Source organism: Pongo abelii, chromosome 15, assembly GCF_028885655.2.
Source record: "Pongo abelii isolate AG06213 chromosome 15, NHGRI_mPonAbe1-v2.0_pri, whole genome shotgun sequence".
In the NCBI taxonomy this organism is placed as follows: Eukaryota; Metazoa; Chordata; class Mammalia; order Primates; family Hominidae; genus Pongo; species Pongo abelii.
This window is the reverse complement of record NC_072000.2, coordinates 105357715-105380001: the sequence shown is the minus strand read 5'-3', so window position 1 is coordinate 105380001 and position 22287 is coordinate 105357715. Positions and strand designations below refer to the sequence as shown.

At 33.6% G+C, this 22287-nt stretch overlaps 1 long non-coding RNA gene and 8 other non-coding genes across 9 annotated transcripts in view; all 9 read right to left on the bottom strand.

Moving 5' to 3' along the window:
* The window catches only part of LOC100936905 (uncharacterized), a 71396-nt gene that overhangs the window by 12322 nt on the left and 36787 nt on the right, over window positions 1-22287 (bottom strand). Inside the window, exons 9-18 of the long non-coding RNA XR_010137027.1 lie at window positions 15166-15275; window positions 14735-14890; window positions 13564-13649; window positions 12094-12170; window positions 10592-10677; window positions 8221-8285; window positions 3937-4019; window positions 1994-2080; window positions 1460-1541; window positions 545-631 (exon numbers count right to left, since the gene is read on the bottom strand). This is a non-coding gene — a long non-coding RNA (uncharacterized LOC100936905). The remainder of the gene's footprint in view (window positions 1-544; window positions 632-1459; window positions 1542-1993; window positions 2081-3936; window positions 4020-8220; window positions 8286-10591; window positions 10678-12093; window positions 12171-13563; window positions 13650-14734; window positions 14891-15165; window positions 15276-22287) is intronic.
* LOC112128875 (small nucleolar RNA SNORD113/SNORD114 family) lies at window positions 1119-1190 on the bottom strand. Its single transcript, XR_002911326.1, has one exon. It is a non-coding gene; the product is annotated as a small nucleolar RNA SNORD113/SNORD114 family (small nucleolar RNA).
* On the bottom strand, window positions 5340-5411 carry LOC112128904 (small nucleolar RNA SNORD113/SNORD114 family). The gene has a single exon (XR_002911352.1). It is a non-coding gene; the product is annotated as a small nucleolar RNA SNORD113/SNORD114 family (small nucleolar RNA).
* Window positions 7521-7594, bottom strand: LOC112128900 (small nucleolar RNA SNORD113/SNORD114 family). Its single transcript, XR_002911349.1, has one exon. It is a non-coding gene; the product is annotated as a small nucleolar RNA SNORD113/SNORD114 family (small nucleolar RNA).
* On the bottom strand, window positions 9844-9920 carry LOC112128901 (small nucleolar RNA SNORD113/SNORD114 family). Its single transcript, XR_002911350.1, has one exon. It is a non-coding gene; the product is annotated as a small nucleolar RNA SNORD113/SNORD114 family (small nucleolar RNA).
* Window positions 11419-11493, bottom strand: LOC112128910 (small nucleolar RNA SNORD113/SNORD114 family). The gene has a single exon (XR_002911357.1). It is a non-coding gene; the product is annotated as a small nucleolar RNA SNORD113/SNORD114 family (small nucleolar RNA).
* On the bottom strand, window positions 12790-12867 carry LOC112128909 (small nucleolar RNA SNORD113/SNORD114 family). The gene has a single exon (XR_002911356.2). It is a non-coding gene; the product is annotated as a small nucleolar RNA SNORD113/SNORD114 family (small nucleolar RNA).
* On the bottom strand, window positions 14480-14554 carry LOC112128912 (small nucleolar RNA SNORD113/SNORD114 family). The gene has a single exon (XR_002911359.1). It is a non-coding gene; the product is annotated as a small nucleolar RNA SNORD113/SNORD114 family (small nucleolar RNA).
* Window positions 21053-21124, bottom strand: LOC112128907 (small nucleolar RNA SNORD113/SNORD114 family). The gene has a single exon (XR_002911354.1). It is a non-coding gene; the product is annotated as a small nucleolar RNA SNORD113/SNORD114 family (small nucleolar RNA).

Genomic DNA, 22287 nt, shown 5'->3' with positions numbered 1-22287 from the left:
GTATGATGATTTCATTATTCATGTGTGCTTATATTGCTTTATTGATTCTTTCATTGATCTATTTATAATAATAAAATCAAAATCCATTAGTGTGAAAACCAAGAACATGAGCCTTGTGTATTCTTAAATCTACCCATAGGGTATGGTATTTTCAACAGAGGCAGAGTTGCAGACATGGTATTCATTACCCATGGCTGATTCGCCACCAGTCATCATGGACTGAAGACTGGCCCTCCTTTTCTCCATTACTTTACATTTGTTTATTGATTAATTCATCCTTTCACTAATAGTAATTAAATAATGTTACAAAAACTTAAGAACAAGAAATACTGTATAGCTCTCTATAGGATCATCTGTCACAGTGATTTTATCATTAATCATTTTTAATTTTTTAATATTAGATAATCAACATAATGTTTCATGGCAATGCCATATTTACCACTGGACCATGGTTAACCTTTTGGATTATCTGTAACGTTCTTAATAAAACAATGAATACCCATTAAAAACCCAGAACCAAGACAAGAACTTTGAGTATACTCACATTGGTCTCCAAGCTTCTACCACACAGAGGCAAACAGAAACCTCATGACCATGGAAGAGTGCTTAAGTCAACTTGAGGGTGTTCATTCTGAGAGTACAAAGCAAAAAAGATAAAAAGATGGAAATATTCTGTCCATTTATCCATACATTTCTCTTTTCATTCTATTAGTCATGTAAGTATGTGTGAAACTATTTTTTTCTTGAGAAAACAAACAACCATGAACATGGTCCTGACCCAAATGACCTGACATAGGTTATTATTATTTTTACTGTATATGCCATCCTGCAGCAAGCGAGTAATACCTTTGAGTCATTTATTTGTTAATAGAAAAAAGACCTTATTGTTTTATATATAAATGAATAGTATTTCTTATTTCACCATATATTTCCATAACTGGACAATGCCTCACTATTTTTATCTTCATGCAGTTAAAATATATTTGCTTATTGATTCATTGATCCAATTATAAAAATAGAGGGAAAATGCATGAACATGAAGACCAAGAACAACATCCTCAAATATTCCTAATGTCTATCCTTAGGATCAGAAGGTGAAGACTAGATTTTTTATTATATTGGACCTCAGACTTCCAGACCTGTATTCATCGTCAATGACTCATACGCCACCAGTCATCATCATTGGTCCAAGATTGACTCTATCAAAAACATTAGTTTTGATTAATTAATCAATTCATTCAATTAATTAATTCATTAATTAATCAATTCATTCAATTAATCAATTCATTAATAGTGCTGTAATCATAAAATAAATAGCTATGAATAGGGAACTCAAGAATAAATTTGTACTTAAGTAGTGAATAATAAAAATGCTTGACCCTCTTTGATTATATTTTAGACTTCTTAAGAATACAGAGAATACCCTTAAAACAAAACAAGAATTTTGACTACTACTCACAAGAGTCTTCCTGTGACACACGGAGGTAACCGTACAGTTCACAGTCATTGCACAGTGATTAAATCAGATGGGGCTGTTCATTCTGAGGAGTACAAAGCAGACCAGAAGATAAACACTGATAACTTGTCTTCAGTCACCTTTGTATTACCCTTTCATTTTCACAATAGTTTAGGTATTTATTAATCTGTGATAATATTTACATATTTTTCTTTTAATAAAATTAACAACCTTGAACTTGAACTGATCCAGAACAATAATATTGACTATTTCTTATATGCAGTGTCTTAAGACGCTTAGACAAAGTAGCATGCTTGACACATAATATTTCTTGAGACTTCAGTGTTTTCCATTTATATTAGTAGTTTTCCTTGCCTAATCACATTTATTCACAGTTGAACAATGCTTCAGTCTCCTTTTTTACTTGTTTATATGCTTGTTTATTGGTTCTGTCATTGATCCCTTTATAATAATAAAATCAAAATTTACTAACAAAATCCTTGATATTAGACTTAAGAATTTAAGACAATTACTCACAGCAGCCTATGTCCTCCCTACTCACATAGGTAGCCATCAAAACCTTCATCAGTGGAAAATGATTGGATCAGCCATCACGCTTCCAGTCTGTGAAGTACAAAAGAGATGTTAGAAAGAATGAAACAACTGTGATTTTTCTTTCTGTTTATGGATGTCATGTGTTATTGGACTAACTGAAATTCTTGATAGGTAACAGAGTTTTATCCTTAGCTTATGACTGACCTATGACTAGCTCAAAGTCAAGTTTTAATAAACTAATAAGTACAATAAACCTCATTCCTAAATACAAAAAAAAGAACTATATAATGAATAGTTGTCTCTATGCCCGTCTCGCATAGATAACAATAATTTAGGTTTACCTTTAAATGAACTGCATTTAAATGAAATTAATCTAAATGATTGTTTCACGGCACAGTTTCATCAATGGTCTACGGTATCCCTTATTTATGTATACATCAGTTTGTATACATCTGTATCTATGTATTTGCGTCTGTACTTCCTTATGGATTAATTATCATTCACATTTCTAAAGAAAATGAACAGGTTAAGAAAACCAACAACTAAGAACTAAAATACAATGTTTGCATCTGTCTACATATAAAATACCCTTAGTGGACAGAGCCTTGAAATTCTTTGTATATCTGAACAGCAGTTAAATAAAAAGGAACCCAGGCTTCTTAACAGTCAATGTTTGGCCCTCTTTAGTTTAGTTAGTGGGTTAATCTTTTACTTATTTATTTAACAGCTTTTTTCTTTTAATAAAATGAAAAACTATGAATTCACTCTATAACCTGAACAAGAACATTGACTATTACAAAAATTGCCTATATTCTCCTCATCCAAAGGGATAAAATGCTTCATAAAGTCCTAGTGAAAGTCAGTGTTTCAGAAATATTTTTTGGAATAGCAAATTCATGCTGGGCTTAATACCTAGGTGATGGGTTGGCAGGTGCAGCAAACCACCATGGCACACATTTCCCTAGGTAACAAACCTGCACATCCTGCACATATAACCCAGAACTTAAAATAAAATTAAGATGTAAAGAAGAAACAAAAAATTATTGTTTCATTCTATACACCCGTAGTAGATTCTTTTCTTCTTTCATTCTACATTAGTGCATTGATTCAATCATCGATACATTTATAATAATATAATCAATACCCATCAAAACCTTAAAACTAAAATACCATGAGTACTGCCACATTGTCTATGGGCTCATTTACCACTATCCCTCTTGGGAATGGACATTACTACTGCATATTTGAACTAATCTTAATCCTTGGTTCATACCCAACAAAAACCCACCATTGGTCCATATTTAGTATTCTTCATCATCATTCATTTACACATTATCTCATGTTTCATTGATTTACTAACAGTATAATCAATTCCTATGAATCCCAAAAACCCCATAACAAGAAATCAGACAACCCTGACATCTCTTCATAGGTCATTTCTCACAGAGGAATGAAGATAGATCCCTTTGTGTGATAGATTGTTTTTCAGATTAGCAGATTAATGACTATATCTGCTTCATATTAATCCCATACTCTTAATTGGTCAAAACTTGATCAACTTTCATTGACCTTGTCCATACTTTAAGGATGTGATGATAAAGAACTATGAACCTACCATTTTACTCCACACTGACAATATCCTCCATCTTGGAATGTGAATAAGCTGTCTTTATAGAGGGAGGTTAAAATCAACTGTGACTCATATAAAATTGAATAATTAATTTTTACATTAATTAACTCAATAATTAACTATTAAAATGAATAAGATGGTCTTGCTTTTCTCTTCTTAACTGACCATAGATGTGCTGAACGATTCACATATAACTTCATTTATTTTATTTGCATACGTAGTCATTTATTCCTCTCCAGAAAGAGTTAACTCTCTTAACAACCACTAAAGCAAAAGCAATCACTTTGTTACTTACGTAGGTTTCTACACTCATTACTCAAACAGACAATAACCATGATCTTCCTCGCTGGAGAATAATTGAATCATTGTGCATTCATTCTGTGGAGTACAAGGTGAATATAAAAATCGGTAGATGAGAGAGAGAAAGAGAGAGAGAGAGAGAAATGGATCAGCCTAGATTTAGATTTTTTTTTAATTCCGTTCAAGTCAACAATTATTGATTAGAAATAAACCCTGGTGCTTGTCATATATTTAAAAGATGAATGACATACCCATTGATTCATTGATTAGTTGACTCAAGTATGAAATTTAACTACTATAAGTAAAACCAAGCAAAATAATAAGAACTGTGACTATTAAACCCGTCTGTCTGTTTATCTGCCTTCTACTCAACTAGGAAAGAGTTAAATCTCCTTTCTACATGAATCTTGCTAGAAAGAATTAAATTAATCTGCATCTTGGATTCGAGTACATTCTCAACAATTGTGTATGCGTGCATACATACATACATATAAAGTTAAATAGTTACACATGGAGGCATTTGTCTATTCCGTATTTTAAGGAAATTGCACCAACGAGACTGAAAGGGAAATACTATCCAAATATATAAACATATTCACCATTCCAAAAATGCAAGAGCCTACCTCAATTTTGTTTATGGAAATAATGACAATACAGGAGAGCTGTTGTATGGAACTGGATTAATCACTCTTTTTGTTCCATAATACCTGACCCTCATTGATCCATGATTTGGCCTTATTTTAAATAATTGATTGAGACATTAATTTGTTCCTTTTTACATTTATAATAAAATCATTATATCTGTGACTTCACAGAAACTGGACAATATCAATGCCTGTCCAATGCTCATTAAACAGAAAATTCAGATCATTTTCCTTGTTTTCGTAAATTAAACTGAGGAACTGAATTTAAATAGTGAAGATTATTAGAATTCATTATAACTGGTCATTTGACATATTCTCAAGATAGATCCATGTGTAAACTCTCTCAATTAGGTAGTAATTTAAGCAATAATTAAAGTAAACATTTTGCCCTTTTCTTTAAAAAAAAAAACAAAAAATGAACACCCTAAAGCAGAACAACAACATGGACTCTAACATCCATTTATCTAAATGCTCCTTACCCAAAGGATCAGCTTTGATTAATTTATTTTACTGGGACTTAGTGCTTCAGAAATGTATTAGTAATGATTCTTGTTATTTTATATACTCTCATATTTGGAACAGGAATAACCATTCTGTTTTTATTTATACTGCACTTTTCTTGATTTATCCATGTACTTGTTTACTAAAAATAATACAGTCCATACTCAGAAGCCCAAGAACTAAATCCTGATTATTGTTAGCTTCTGGAATAAGCTCATTTCCCATAGACATAATAAAAAGTATTCTTTTTGTAATGGACCTCAGAGTTATAGGGTTTAATCAAAATCCAAGATTCAGACACCCCAGGGTACTCATCATTGATCCAGGATAAGCAATCTTTTCCTTCATTTATACCTTTGTTTATTGATCCATTCATTGATTCAGTAGCAGTAATAAAATCAATACCCATTGTTATTTTAGCATCCAAGAACAATATCCTTGAATATAACCAAGATGTGTTTACAGGCTCTTTTCGCATAGACTAGCCCTTTTCTCAATAGACTAGATCTCCTTTTGTAGTGGCCCACAGTGAAGCAAGTATAGATCAATGAACATCCTTGCTTCCCAGCCATCTCATTCCACTTGTCTTCCACCTTTCCATACGTTCCTCCCTCTTTAAAGAGCTGTCTAACAGGACTTTGCATACAATGTAAATGTACTGTAACTGCATTCTCCAATACAGTCACCAATAGCAACATACAGCTACTGAGCACTAGAAATGTGGCTAATGCAACCAAGAAATTACATTTAAAAGTGCATGTACCTGTAATCATTTTAAATATAAACAGCACACGTGGATAGAGGAAAAGACATTGAACAGTACAGCCATAGATTTTATTAGTGAATAAATCTTAAATTAAATGCAGTACAAAAATAAGATGAATTATTAATCAGATGTAAAAAATGAATAAAATGTCTTTCATCTTATTTTTAACCAAAATTGTGCTTAATTGGACTAACCATAATCTAAGTTTCATAACACATTCATATCATTGATCTACATACGCCTTAACTTTAAATAATTCAGTGAACATTAATGAAAAATTTACCCTAATTGACACGTTTTTGGACTGTTATTTACTTGTCTTTAGCTTCCTTATACACAAAGGTAACAGCCAAGATCTTCATCAGCAGAGACTGATTAAACCAACCATGGTCTTCATTGTGTGGAGTTGAATACAAATTTTCAAAAGAATGAACAGTACACATTTAGATTGACTTAAAAGACATTAGTTGTGTGATGTTAAATTCATCATAAAGTTGATTCAAATCCCATTTTTATCACTGACCCAAGAACTGCACTTATTTTTATTTCTTGATTTAACTATTAACTTTAAATAATACAATAAACACTGTTAAATTCATCACCCAAAACAAAAACTATGACTATGGCACACATCTGTCTATAGACACCTACCCACACAGGCAACCACTTAGATCGTCTTTTTCATTTAATAGACTCAACGTGTGTAGAAATGGATGAATTTAAATTCATGATTCATGGCATATTATCATCAATGGTAAATGCTTTACCCTACTTATATATTAATTCATTTATTGTTTTGATTTATGTTATGACGCATGGAATATTTTATTATACATTCATAAATACTAACACACACACACACACACACACAGCAGTAAACTCCTGAAGAACCCACAGCAGGAAGCTTTTCATGTTCAATGTCTGTATTCCCACACCTATCCAGGAAGACAGCATCAGTAGTATAGACAAAGATTAATTTTCATTTTCATTTCTCACTCAGTTGTGTTATGCCCTCTTTTAAAAAATTAACTGTGACAAGGACATATTCTATTCACATATAAGAATTCAATATATACGAATTTACTTACATTATAGAAGAAGCTTGAATAATATTATGTCTCCATATGTCCATTATGCTATCCACAAGATTTAGAAACTAGATGCTTTTTTTAGTTTTTAATAAAACTCACTACAGAGTTGGATTTATAATAACTTTTCATAAGGAATATTCTCAAGTTGAAACATGCTCACTTATTTCCAATTAAATAACTGTTTCATCTATTATTTATTTATGCAATTTTCCCTCCTCTAAATAAAACCAATCAGTAAACAACCATCAACATCAAAAAATTATTTTGTGTCTTGCATACATCTGTCCACATACTCCTTCCAAAACAAGGCAACAACCTCTATCAATATATATCACTGGAATTCAGTGCTATAGAAGCACATAATAATAATCCATTCGTCATTACATACTCTCATAATTGGTCAATGTCAGGCTCTCCTTATATTTACCCATTTATGCAAAATTTATGCATTGATTTACTTATAAAATGGAATCTATACCAAAAAACTATGAACACCCATGATCAAGATACCTGAATATTCTGAACTTGTGTTATAAGCTCATTTCCCTAGAGGGAAAAATGGCAGCCTCTTTTTAAAATGGACCTCAGAGTTACAGATGGCTTTAATCAAAATTTTTGATTCAGACACCCTCCAATCTCATCACTGGTCCAGGCTTGGCACTCTTTTTCTTCATTCATGTATACCTTCATTTTCCCATGAATCACAAACTCTAAGAACAAGATCCTGGATATCACGACAATGCATCTCTAGGTTCAATTCCCACAAAGCTGTCAGACTAGATCTCAGTGCCACATGTGGAATAATCCACAAATCTTGCTTCAGATCAGTACTATCAACATGAATGGCCGATGACTGGGCTATGTTCATTTAATTTGCCTAATTTTAAAGGTGGTATAATGAACAATGAAAATCCACAATGGTATCCCCTACTAGAACACAAACAGCATGTTTCACCTTACAAGAGCTTCTCTTGAACAGTTAACAACCTGAATCTCTTCCAATATGGAAATGCTTAAATCAAGCATGGTGCAGAAATACTACAAAATATGAAACATTTCTGAAAATTAAATTCCTTCTACCTTTTTAAAAAATAAGTCTCTATTGTGCTGAAATGGGTCAGTCCTACTCCTTGGCCTACAACACATTCCTATTATTGGTTGTTACTTGATGTTTTTATTTTTGTGCATATGGCCTTTTGTTCCTTTCTTCAATAATCACACATGAACCAACCGCATAACCCACCAACAGAAACTCCATTACTAACATTGCTCCTTACCACAGAAGAAATCACCATGCTCTTCACCTTGGGAAAATGACCAAATCCAATCTCGTCTATTCTTTCTGGAGGAAAAGGCAGATTTTTATAAGAATAAAAAGTGTACATTTTTAAATCCATTTTTAAGTAGAAGTTAGTTCTCCATTACTGGATGGATCATAAACATTGGTTTGTGTCAAATTTTAATCATCAACCCAACAGTAGTTCTTTTTCTTGTATTGACGTAATTCTTAGCATGAAATAATACCATGAACATTTTTGAATCTACCACCCAACACTAAAAGAGCAATTTTCAATACCTGCCTAGGTATTCCTAGCATAAAGGGAAGACACATTTTTAATAAGGAAAATTTTTGCACTATAAGATGAATTTAAATTGTTGTTTTAAAACACAGTCTGACCAGTGGGCCACAGTTATTTTAATTCAAACTATTTACTGATTCGTTTATTTACTCATCTATTTAATAACTCAAAAAATAATTTAATTATCTACTCTCTTTTCTAAAGAAAACTCAAAATGGTGAAGTCACCTGCTACCTAAAATTAAATACTATTACCTGCAACTGCTCATGTTAGCCCTGTATGCGCTGTTGGAACGTTCCTCAGTGATACGAATGTTCTCTATTGGCAATTCTGAAATGGTGGTCACTTGCAACATGTGACTTGGGGTGCGGCTAGTACGATTGAGGAACTGAATTTTTATTTTTAATTAATTTCCATTTAAATGTTAATATCAAAATATGTCTAGAGAGTGGGTCTTTACAACCCTTCCAAAGGAAGGAGGGTCCTGGACCTTTTTTGTTTAAGTAGACTTCAAGAGGATAGACAAGATTAATCACACCCCTTCATACATTACATATGCTTCTCACTAGTCCAGGATTTGCCCTCTTTTAAATAAGGGATGGAGATATAAAATGATTCTTTTACTCATAATAATAGTGCCACTATTCATGAATTCAAAGTACACTGGACAAAAACCCTTCATGACACTAGCATCTATTTATTCACTTATTACTCATAAAAGTCATAAAAATGCATCTGCATTTTTCTTTTTAAATAAAAATGAGCAAACATAAGAGGATTTTTGGTTATTACATTCAAATTTTCAATGTTCATCCTTAGACTTTCTCCACATTTCACAACCTAATCATTAGTATTTTAATGTTTATTATTAATTGTATTAAATTGTTTTTTATTATAAAAATTTATGTTAATGTATTTAGCATGATTTGTAATATTATTATTATTGAATATGAATATTAATTTTATTGGCTAATATTTATATTAAGTATTATTAAACTAAATACATCATTTAAGTATATGTTTTATCCCTTTCTAAATCAAACAAGACACTCAACCAGAAACTTGCCACTAACTCAGAACATTGAGTGCATATCTATCTATATGCTCTCAAAGGAGGAGCAGACTTATTTAAACTCAAAACATCATTAGCTCTTTTCATAATTGAATGAAATGAAGTCTTCCTTGTCTTTATTTCTATTTTTCTTTATCCATTCATTGATTTGCTTATAATACAATCTATACCCATTAACCAAAAAGGACCAAGAACATATTCCTTGAATATGTCTAACTTTCTCTCCAAGCACATTTCCCATAGATGCAATGGACCTCAGAGATACAGATAGGGTATAATCAGAATATTGGATTCAGATGCCCCACGCATACTCATCATTGATCCAGACTTGGTATTCTGTGCTTTAATTCAATTATACTGTTCTTGATTTAGGCATTGATTCACTAATAGTAAAATCACTATCCATGAATTAGAGGGCAAAAAGATCCTTGAAGAAGTAACTATGTCTGTAAGATTCATATTCCACAGAACTAGAGGACTGGCTCTCTCTGCAATGAGCCTCAGTATTGGAAAGGTGAATTAATTCATTCCACAAATTGCAACATGTCAATTCCATATATGCCATTAGTCCATGGTTGGGCTTTTTTCATTTAACATCCATATTTTTAAGACGTTACTATGGTTATATCATGGTATAACCACAAAGTTATACCACAGCTATAGGCAAGATTTTCCATTTTCTTATGTTCTTCCCTTAATTAGTTAACAGTCAATAACAATCACAATGGGGAAGTGTTTAAATCCACTATGGTACAAAAACAGCATATTAAGGCATTCTGAAAATGACAGAAATACCTTTCAACTTTTTGTCCTAATGAATTTGGTCGTGCTGAAATGGATTAATCATAATTCTTAATTCATAACACATTTCTACCATTGGTCCATGCATAACCACCTTTGACTCATTTATGTACGTAGCCTTTTATTCCTTTGAAATAATTCAATGAATAAACTTGATCAAGTTTCCCAAGAACATAAAATTTGATTTTTGCTTACATCGATCTCTTCTCTCCTGATTCACAGAGATAACAGCAAGATCTTCACCAGAAGACTATAATTAAATCAGGTAGAGTGCGTTCATTCTGCAGCATAAAACGCAAATTTTAAAAAGAATCAAATGCTGTATGTTTAGCTCTTTAAAATGAATCATAGCTGTGTAGTAAACAATCATAAACCTTGTTTTGTACCCTATTCTGAACACTTGAGAAGAGAAAGCACTTCTTTCTATTTATTAACTTACATAAATTGTTTTTGTCAAGATGAAATATCTCTCACCATGAAATTTTTTGTTTTAGATAATATAATAAACACTGTGAATCTAGTACAAAACTTGTCTGTTTGCTTAAGTAAAATTCCATAAAAGATTGAATTAATCATGAGTGTGGTCGTATACAGATCTCATCATCATTCCATGCTCTCCCTCTCTCAATTGCAGTTACTCAGTCAACTATTTATTTATGTAAATGTATTTCCTTTTCCTTAACAAAATGATCAACCAGCAACCTGCCTCAACACAGAACAAAAACATTCAGTCTTGTGCACAGATGACCATATGCACCTTACCAAAATGATAAGAGCCTTAACCACTAATTTATTGGGACTAAGAATCTCAAAATTGTTCCAATAATAACCCATGTTGCATTACATGCCTCAGTAGGTAAGTGCATGCATACCTTTCTTATTCTTCATTCATTGATAAAATTCTATATTCATGGACAAAGTTTATTATAATAATGTAATTCACACCCTCAAGCAACAAAAGGCCCATGAACAAGGTTCTATAGACTCATTTCCCATGAAGAATGAAGAGGTGTCTCTTTGTAATGGACCTCAGAGTTGCAGATGGGTTTAATCAAAATTGTTGTTTCAGAAACCCCATGACATTCATCACTGGTCCATGATGTGCATTTTTTTCATCTATTGATTAACCTATTGACTCACAAATAATGATACAATCAAAAATCCCCAAAACAAGATTATTAAATTTCAGGCTCTTGGCCCATAGAGCTACAGACTACATTTCTTAGGCCATGACACGTAAAGGTGCACATGTGAATTGGTCAACGCCCCTGCATGCTCTCAGTTCACATTCAGCATTCATTCTGATATAGCCCACTTCTATTTAATTCATATATATGTCAAAGATGGTCCGATAAAAAACAACGAAATCATCTATTTCCATATTCTTATGCGCTGCCCCAAAACGGATGTCAGCCAGGATCTCTACCCATAAGAGAATGTGTAAAATAACCATGGCATGAAATAAAGAATAATGTTGAGCTGCTCTGAGAATAAGTTAACTTTTGTCTTCTTTTGTAATCACCTCAGTTGTGATGATTTAGATTAAACATAATTCATGGTTCATTACACATTCCCATATTGGTCCATTTGGGGTGTTTTATTTATTTCATGTATGTAGACATTGATTCCTTTGAAATCCTTTAGCTAACACCCAAAAACAAACCATTCAAAGAAAGAACTTGAAATAAGGAACTTACTTATATTTGTCTCTATGCTCCTTACTCAGGATAACAGTTATTTCTTAAATTATTAAATCAGCTGGCCTATGTCCACTCTGGAGAGAAAAAGTCAGATTTAGAATAGATATAGGGTTTTCTCAATGGATGTTAGTCAAGCAGAACTAGATAACAATAAACCTTGGCTCAAAAACGCAATTTTTTCAGGCCAGTATTGAACATTTACTTTTAAATAGTATAATAGACACTATTGAATGCATCACCTAGCCCAAGAATAAGATCTATAATGATTATGAATACTTCTCTATATAAAAATCTGTTAAGTAGACATTACTTAATGGATTTCTGGCTGATGCAAACACTTTCCCTTTTCTTAATTAAAAAAAAAGCAAACTATAAAACCCAAAAAATTGTCTCAACTGCAGATACAATATGTTCCGTATAATAGGATTTTACCTCAGATTAATAATTATACTTGTTTTATTGCCAGTGTTAATATTTATAATACTTTTTCATTGTACTCAAAGAACAGTTCCATAAGTAGGCCTGTTAATCTTCTCTCATGTATACACATTTCTCTATTTATGCATTGAATTCACTTAAAATAATACATTCCATATCTTTGAACTACAAAAGCTCAGGAAAAAGTTTTATTGAATTTTCCTAACTTCTATTAGGTAATTTCTACAGAGAATATCGGCTGGTTCTCATTCAATAACAGATCTCAGAGTTACACAGAGGGCTTAATCAAAAGTGTTGATTCAGACACCTCCACCAATACTCATCATTGATCCAGGCTAAGCATTCTATTTCTTCATTCATTTATACCTTGTTGAACTGACTCAGTCATTCATGGTTTCAGGAATAATAATTATATGATCAATATCCCTTAATGACACAAAACTGAGAACAAAAGGCTTTAACAGAACCAAGATCTGTTCATTACTCCCTTTCACGCAGAACAAATACACTAGATCATATTTCGTGATCAACCACGTTTACACATAGAGATTCATCAGCGACTCTGCTGCATTTAAATCTCATACTTACGATTGGTGTCTACCAGCTTCTCTTCCACTTGATTTGTCTACTCATTAATGTGATTGCAAACCATGGACCTACCATGTGAGCCCACAATTGAGCAAATTAATATATAATATCTCCCAAGGTACCTCTACCTCAAAAAGTCAACAACTTAAATGTCTGTCAGTGAAGGAATACGTTAAGCAACTATAGCAAAAACATTAAATGGGAATTTAAATTACTATGACAATATATGAAATGCTCTTCATTTATTTAACAATGGTCTTCAGTTGGGTTGGGTTGAATTAATCATAAAATTTTGTTGATGACACATTACAATCATAGGTCTATGACTGGCATTCCTTAATTTCATGTGTTATTTAACCATTTATTTTATTAAAATAATGTAGTGGGTTCCCATGAATGAATACCATCCAAGCCCAAAACAGCAATCTGATGTTTACTTACATCAGTCTTTCTGCTCCTTAGTCCACAAATAACAATAATGGTCTTCATGATTAGAGGATAATAAAACCAGCTACATGGTTTTCATTCTACAGAGAAAAATAAAGCCTTATTTTAAAAACATTTTAAAAGGCTCTTTTTAAAAATGTCTTTTTAAAAACATTTTTCTAAGAAATTACTTGGAAAGGACCATGTATGTATTCCAAAAACAATGAAAGAGCCTAGAGTTTTTCTTAGAATGTCTATCATGAAAAAAAAAAAACAAGAATCAGCGTTCTCATATCATAACATTTGTTCCTAATTGGTCCATGGTTTGCTGACTCTAAAATATAAACTGACACATAAAAGTGCACCTTCCTTCTCATATACAAAAGATCTCAGTATATCTGTGCTCTCACAGCACTGGACAAGAATATTTACATCTGTCTAGAGTCATTGCCCTCAGGAAGAATACACTATTTCTTTTTTTATTTGTTTAATAAAAATCCATTAAAAAATAGATTAATACACTCATCATTGGTCTCTGCTTGGTCTCAGTTAAGTGGTTATTTAACCAACTATTTACATGATTAAAGATGTTTCATTTTCTTAATAAAATAGTCAGCAACCCACCACTAACACAGAACAAAAACTTTGACTCTTGCATACAAATGACCATATGCTCCTTACCAGAATGGCGGAAGCCTTGGGTATTAATTTATTGGGAGTCTCAGATAAGTTTTAATAATAATCCATGTTTCATTACATTCACTGATAATAAGTACATGACTTATGCTTCTTGTTTTACTCATTGATAAATTTTTAATTCATGGGCTGATTTTATAACAAAAATGCAATCCATCCCCAAGAACCACAAAGTCCAAGGAAAAGGTACCATAGGCTCACTTCCCAAAAAAGGAATAATACATGTCTCTTTGTAATGGACCTCAGAATTGCATATGGGTTTAATCAAAAATCCTGTTTCAGATACCCCATGGTACTCATCATTGGTCCAAGCACGTTTTTCTTCCTTTATATCATTCATTTATTATTCATTGGTTCATGAACAATAATATAATCACAAAATTCTAGGAATAAGATCTCCCCATTAGTGGCTCTCTCCCTGAAGACTAGGTCTCCTTTTACAATGGACCTCAGAGAACATGTGTGATTAATTAACATCCATGCTTCATACCAAATTCACAATCACCATTATTTCTTCTGTAGTCTTCTTTTAGTCAATTTGCCCATGTTTTAAAGACAGTGCAACGAAAAGTGATAAAACCACCATCTTCCAACACTGACAATGTCTTCCATATTCTCTCAGGCTGCCACACAAAGAGTTATCGGCCTGGACCATACCAATATGGAAAAGACTAAATCATTTGAGGTAGAAAATAAGATACAATGTTAAATAATTGTGAATATAAATGGTCTAACTACTATATTTTTATCACTTCAGTTGTGCCAAATCATATTAAACATATTTTCAGAACACATTTCCATCACTGGTCCATTCCTGGTTATTTTAATTTCTGTTATAGATATTGATTCCTTTGAAATACCACTAAACACTCCTGAACAAAGCATCCAAACCAAGGACATGAACTTGAGGTGTTAACTTACATTAGTATCTATATTCTTTACCCCACGGATCTAACTGCCAAGATTTTGTTTCTTAGAAAATGAATGTCATCTATCCTGTGGTTGTTACGTGGAAGAAAAGTAGACTTATCCTAGAAGAACAAGAAGAAATAAAAGGCATCTTTATAGGAAAAGAAGAGGTGAGATTGTCTCTATTTGCTGATGACATGATTTTATATACAGAAAATCCAAACTACCTCACAAAAAAAAAAGCGGTTAGAACTTATAAATGACTTTAGTAAAATTGCAGGATAGAAAATCATCAAAAAAATTCAGTAGTGACTATATTAATAAGTAATTAAATTAAAAGAAAATGAAGAAAATAAGCTCATTTACAACAGCACCAAAAATATTGTCTAAATTTAACCAAGATGGTGAAAGACCTGTATGCTGAAAACCATAAAACACTAGTGAAAGAAATTGAAGAAAACACAAATAAATGGAAATACACCCTGTGTTCATGGGTTGAAAGAACTAAGATTGTTAAAATGTCTATGCTACCTAAACGCATCTACAGGTTCAATTCAATTCCTATTAAAATTCCAATGTCATTTTTCATAGAAATAGGGGGAAAAATCCTTAAATCCATATAGAACCACAAAAGACACTGAATAGCCACATACAAAAAATCTTGGGCAAAAAGAACAAAGCTGGAGGCATTACAACCCCTGACTTCAAAATATATTATAAAGTGATTATAATCAAAACAGCATAATACTGGCATAAAAACAGATACATCAGCCAATGGAGCAGAATTAAAAGTTCATAAATAAACTCACACATTTACAATCAATTGATTTTGGACAAAGGTGCCGAGAGAACACAATGGGAAAAAGACAGTATCTTCAATAAATGGTTTTGGGAAAACTGGTTATCAACATGCAGAATGAAATTAGATCCTTATCTCACCCAATATACAAAAATCAACTCAAAATGGACTAAAAACTTCAACATAAAATCTGAAACTATAAAACTACTAGATGAAAAGCTCCACAACATTGGTCTAGACAATGATTTTTTAATAAGACCCCAAAAACACAGACAACAAAAGTAAAAATAGACAAGTAGAATGTCATCAAATTAAAAACCTTATGCCCAGCAAAGGAAACAATTAACAAAATGAAGAGACAACTTCCAGGTCAGGAAAACAAATCTGCAAACCATACATCTCATAGGGGTTAATAAACAAAATATATAAGGAACACAAACAATTCAATAGCAAGAAAACCCAATTTAAAAACAGACCCAGGATTTGGACAGATATTTTTCCAAAGAAGACATACTAATGGTCAACAGATATATAAAAAAATTATCAGTCACTCTAATCACTAGGGAAATGCAAATTAAAATCACAATGAGATATAATCTCTTATCTTTTAGAATGGCTTTCATCAAAAAAATGAAAGGTAACAAATGATGGCAAGGATGCAGAGAAAAGGGAACTCTTCTATATTGTTGGTAGGAATGTAATTTAGTACAGCCATTGTGGAAAAAGTTATGGAGGTTATGGATAGGAAAGTCCAATATTGTCAAGGTGTCAGTTCTTCCCAGCTTGATTCAATGCAATCCCAATAAAAACCCCAGCAAGTTATTTTGTGGATGTTGACAAAACTATCCTAAAATGTATATGGAGAGGCAAAAGACCCAGAATCGCCAACACAACATTGAAGAGAAGAACAGAGTTGGAGGACTGGCAATACCCATATTCAAAACTTACTACAAAGCTACAGTAATAGACAGTGTGGTATTGGAAAAAGAACAGGCAAATAGATCAATGGAACAGAATAGAAAGCCCAGAAATAGACTCACATAAATATAATCAACTGATCTTTGAACTTTCAAAATTTCTGCTCCATAAAGAAACTGTCAAGAAAATGAAAAGACAAGCAACAAATTAGGAGAAGGTATTTGCAAAAGACATATTGGATAAAGCACTGTTATACAAAATACACAAAATACTCTTAAAACTCAACAATAGGCTCGGCATGGTGGCTCCCAGCCCTTTGGGAGGCTGAGGTGGGCAGATCACGAGGTCAAGAGATTGAGACCACCCTGGCCAACATGGTGAAATCCCGTCTCTACTAAAAATACAAAAATTAGCTGGGCATGGTGACAGGCACTTGTAGTCTCAGCTACTTGGGAGGCTGAGGAGGAGAATCGCTTGAACCCGGGAAGTGGCGGTTGCAGTGAGCTGAGATCAGTGAGACTCCATCTCAAAAACAAACAAACAAACAAAAACACTCAACAATAAGGAAGTGATCAGATTTTAAAATGGGCCAAAGACTTTAACAGACACCTCACCAAAAAAGATATACAGGTGGCAAATAATCACATGAAAAGGTGCTCCACATCATATATTATTGGGAAAATGCAAATTAAAACAACAAGATACCACCACAGACCTATTAGAATGACCAAAATTCAGAACACTAACAACACCAAATGATGGCAAAAATGTGGATTCACAGGAACTCTCATTCATTACTAGTGGGAATGCAAAATCAACACAACCACATTGGAAGACAGTTTGGCAGTTTCTTCTACAACTAAACATAGTTTTACCATACAATCCAGCAATCATGCACCTTGGTATTTACCCATAGTTGAAAAATTATATCCACACAAAAACCTGCCCACACACGTTTATACCAGCTTTTTTCATAATTGCCAAAACTTGGAAGAAACCAAGATATCCTTCAGTAGGTGAATGGATAAATCAACTGTGGTAAACCTAGAAAATGGAATATTATTCAGCACTAAAAAAAAAAAAGAGTGACTAAGCTATGCATCAACATGGAAGAACCTTAAATGCAGAGTACTTGTGAAAGAAGCCAATCTGAAAAGGCCACATATTGTATGATTCCAACTGTATGACATTCTGGAAAAGGCAAAACTACAGAGACAATAAAAGATCAGTGGTTGCCAGGGGTTGGCAGGGGAGGGAGGGATGACTAGGCAGAGCACAGAGGATGTTTAGAGCATTGCAGTATTTTGTATGATACTATAATGGTGGATATATGTCATTATAAATTTGTCCAAACCCACCTAATGTACAACACCAAGAGTGCACCCTATTGTAAACTATGGACTTCGGGTGATTATGATATGCCAATGTAGGTTATAACAAAAGCACTACTCTAATGGGGTGGATGTTGATAATGGGGGAGGCTATACATGCAGAAGGACAAAGGGTATATGGGAAATAATCTCTGTACCTTCTGCTCAATTTTGCTGTGAACCCAAAATTACAGGCACAGTGGCTCACCCCTGTAATTCCAACACTTCGGGAGGCCCAGGCGGACAGATTGTCTGAGCTCAGGAGTTCAAGATGGTGAAACCCTGTCTCTACTAAAATACAAAAAATTAGCCAGGCATGGCAGTGTGTGCCTGTAATCCCAGCTACTCAGGAGGCTGAGGCAGGAGAACTGCTTGAACCCAGGAGGCGGAGGTTGCAGTGCGCCGAGATCGCACCACAGCACTCCAGCCTGGGCAACCTGACCTCTGATGCTTCAGCCTCCCAAAATGCTGAGACTACAGGTGTGAGCCACAGTGCCCAGCCTAATTTGTCCGTATTTTAAATGTGGCACAATAAATGACCACGAGCACACCATCTTACCCCACAGTAGGAACACTGACAATATAAACCATTGTCTACGTGCTGCCCTTAAACATTCAACAGATTGGCCGGGCGCCGTGGCTCACGCCTGTAATCTCAGCACTTCGGGAGGCCAAGGCAGACGTATCACAAGGTCAAGAGATCGAGACCATCCTGGCCAACATGGTGAAACCTTGTCTCCACTAAAAATACAAAAATTAGCTGGGCATGGTGGCGCGTGTCTGTAGTCCCAGCTACTCGGGAAGCTGAGGCAGGAGAATCACTTGAACCCAAGAAGTGGAGATTGCAGTGAGCCGAGATCGCACCACTGCACTCCAGCCTGGTGACAGAGAGAGACTCCATCTCCAAAAAAAAAAAAAAAAAAAAAAAAAATATATATATATATATATATATATATATATATATATATATATATGTATGTTCAACAGATTAGGTCACTTGAGGAAATATAAATTAGCTGTGGTACAAAAATAAAATGGAATAATCCTCAACTCTAAAAGTCATTTAAAAACCCTCTAACTTATTTTCTTTAATGTTCTCAGTTGTGTCGAATGGAAATAGAATTTTGTTATTGTTTACAATCATTTCTATCACTGGGCAATGCAAAGAGCTTTTTTTTTTTTTTTTTTTTTTGAGACGGAGTCTCACTCTGTTGCCAAGGCTGGAGTATAGTGGCGCGATCTCGGCCCAGAGCTTTTTTACTTTATTTAAATATGTGCCCATTTATTTCTCTAAAATAATAAAAAGCATCAACAAGCCCACACAAATCAAGAATATAAAAATTAACTTAAATCCATTCCTACACTTTTTACACACAGAAGTAAGACCCATAATTTTCACCACTGAAAAATAATTAAATCAGGTATGGTGCATCTATTGTGTAAAGTAAGAGCAGATTTAAGAAAGAACAGCCTACATGCATTTAAATCTTTCAAGGGACATTTGTAGGACTGTACTAGATTAATTATAAACTCTTATTCACACCACATTTTAATCAGTGGCCCAAGAATGGACTGGAATATTATTTACTGATTTATCTGGCACCCAACACAAGAATAAAAGCTACTACAAGTATCCATCTATGTGTTTTCTACCCAGATGGTAAAAATCTAGAACTTTATTCCCAATAATGGATCTCATTTATACAGTACAGAATTAGGTAAATTTAACCACTTTTTTTAATGGTAAATTTTCACCAAAATAGTCCATGCTAGACTCTCCTTTATGTATTTCTTTATTCATTTGTTGTTTCACTTATTCATTTAGTAAGTATTCATGAACAATTATTTGTTTTTTCAGATAAAACACAGTATGATCAGCCCATCAACAACCCAGAATTATAATACAATTAAATGCAACTATACACATGAACCTGACCCCATGGGGGAAGAGCCTAGTTTTAGGTCTTTTGTTTTGCTTTTTCTTTATCTGAACATCAGTAAGATACTACAGGATAAATAATTCACACTTTTTTAACACATGCTCCTCTTCAGTCCATGTCGTACCTCAGTGGTTCTCATCTCAACTGGGGACAACGTTGCCCCCCACAGATGAAATTTGCCAAAGTCTGAAGAAATGTTTGATTGTCACACTGGGAGGAGGGTCAACATTGGCATCTACTGAGTAGAAGCCAATGAAGTTACTACACATCCTACAATATAGAAGACAATCCTGCACCATAGAGAATTACCCAAAATGTCAATAGAGCCAAAGTCAAGAAACACTGCTTTACCTTCCTCAAATAACTAAATACCTTCACTCCTGTGTATACATTCACTCATGATATCATCAATATCTGTGAACACACAGACTGCATCAGAAATATGAATGGCGTTAACACCTGTCATTTGCTCATTACTCCCAGACTAGATCATATTTTCTTGTGTTCATTAAGAAACAGCATCATCTAAATAATGCAGGACAAACAATACTGATTTCTAGGTACTTGTCTCTGTATATATATTCCTTACCCAAATAGGTATCAGATTTAATCAATTTATGTTGAAACTGAGTGCTTCAGAAGTGTGTTAATAATAATAAATACATTATACATTCTCATAATTAGGCAACATATGGCTCTACTTGTCTTCCTTTATTTACATATTTGTTTCATTTTTCATTTACTAAATCTTTTCTATAGTAATACAATCCACACCTATGAACTTCGACCGCCTAGGAACAAAATCCCAAATAATTCTAACTTCTACTATAATATCATTTACCATATAGGTATTAACTAGGTCTCCTCTTGTAATGGACCTCAGAGTTACAGGGTTTAATCAAAATCATTGATTCAGACACCCCAGAATACTCATCATTGGTCTAGGCCTAGCATTCCTTTTTTATTCATTCATTCATACCTTTGTTTATTGTTTCACTCATTGAGTCACTAACAACAAAGCCAATAGACACAAATCAAAAAAATCTAAGAACAAGATCCTTGAATATTACTGAGATCTATAAGCTTATTTTCCATAGAAGTGATACTGTATTTTTTTAGAATGGATCTAAGCATTGTACAAATAATTAACTACACTTCCTTGCTTCATACCAATCTCACATTAATATTTCATCCAGATTTTCTTTTATTTAATTTGTCCATATTTTAAAGATAGTACATGAGGTAGCCAGCCTCCAAATGGCTCCCAAGGCCCATGTCTCCTGGTATGCATAGCCTTGTGTAGCTTCTTTCCATATTAAATCATGACTGCCTGTATTACCAATAGAATACTGTGGAAATGATGGTGTATGACTTCTGGAGCTAGATTATAAAATACATTGAGGGTTCCACATTTCTCTGTCTTAGATTGACTGCTCTAGGGGACCAACTGCCACGTTGTAAGGATACTCAAGCAGTCCTGAGGAAGAGTCTATTTGTGAAGAAACCGTGTCTTCCCACAATCAGCACCAACTTTCCAGCCATGTAAGTGAAGCAGACACTCTAGCACAGTCAAGCTTTCAGATGACTGCAACTCCACCTGACATCTTGCCTGCAACTTCACAAGAAACCCTAAGCCAAAACTGCCCCCAGTAAGCCTCTCCTGGATTCCTGCCACATAGAAACCATGAGAAATAACAAATGTTTATTGTCGTTTTAATCCACCAAATTGTTCAGTAATTCATTACACAGCAAAAGATAATAATACAATAGAATGAACAACTGTGAACCACCATCTTAACTCACAGTGAGGACACTGACACTATCTTCCTTTTCCTATCTGCTTCTCCCTAGGAGTGGATAGCCTTGATCTTTAACATTAAAGAAATGTGTGTAAATCAACCACGGCACAAAATAAAATACAATATTAAAAACCTCTGAAAATTAATAAAAGCCCTCCAAAATTTGTAATGGACCTAAGTTGGGCTGCATTGGACTAATCATAAACTTTGGTTCACTTCCATTATTGGTTCTTGCATGGTATGCTTTTTATATATGTATATATTAGCCGTTTATTCTTCTAACATAATTTAGTGATGAACAAGCCACC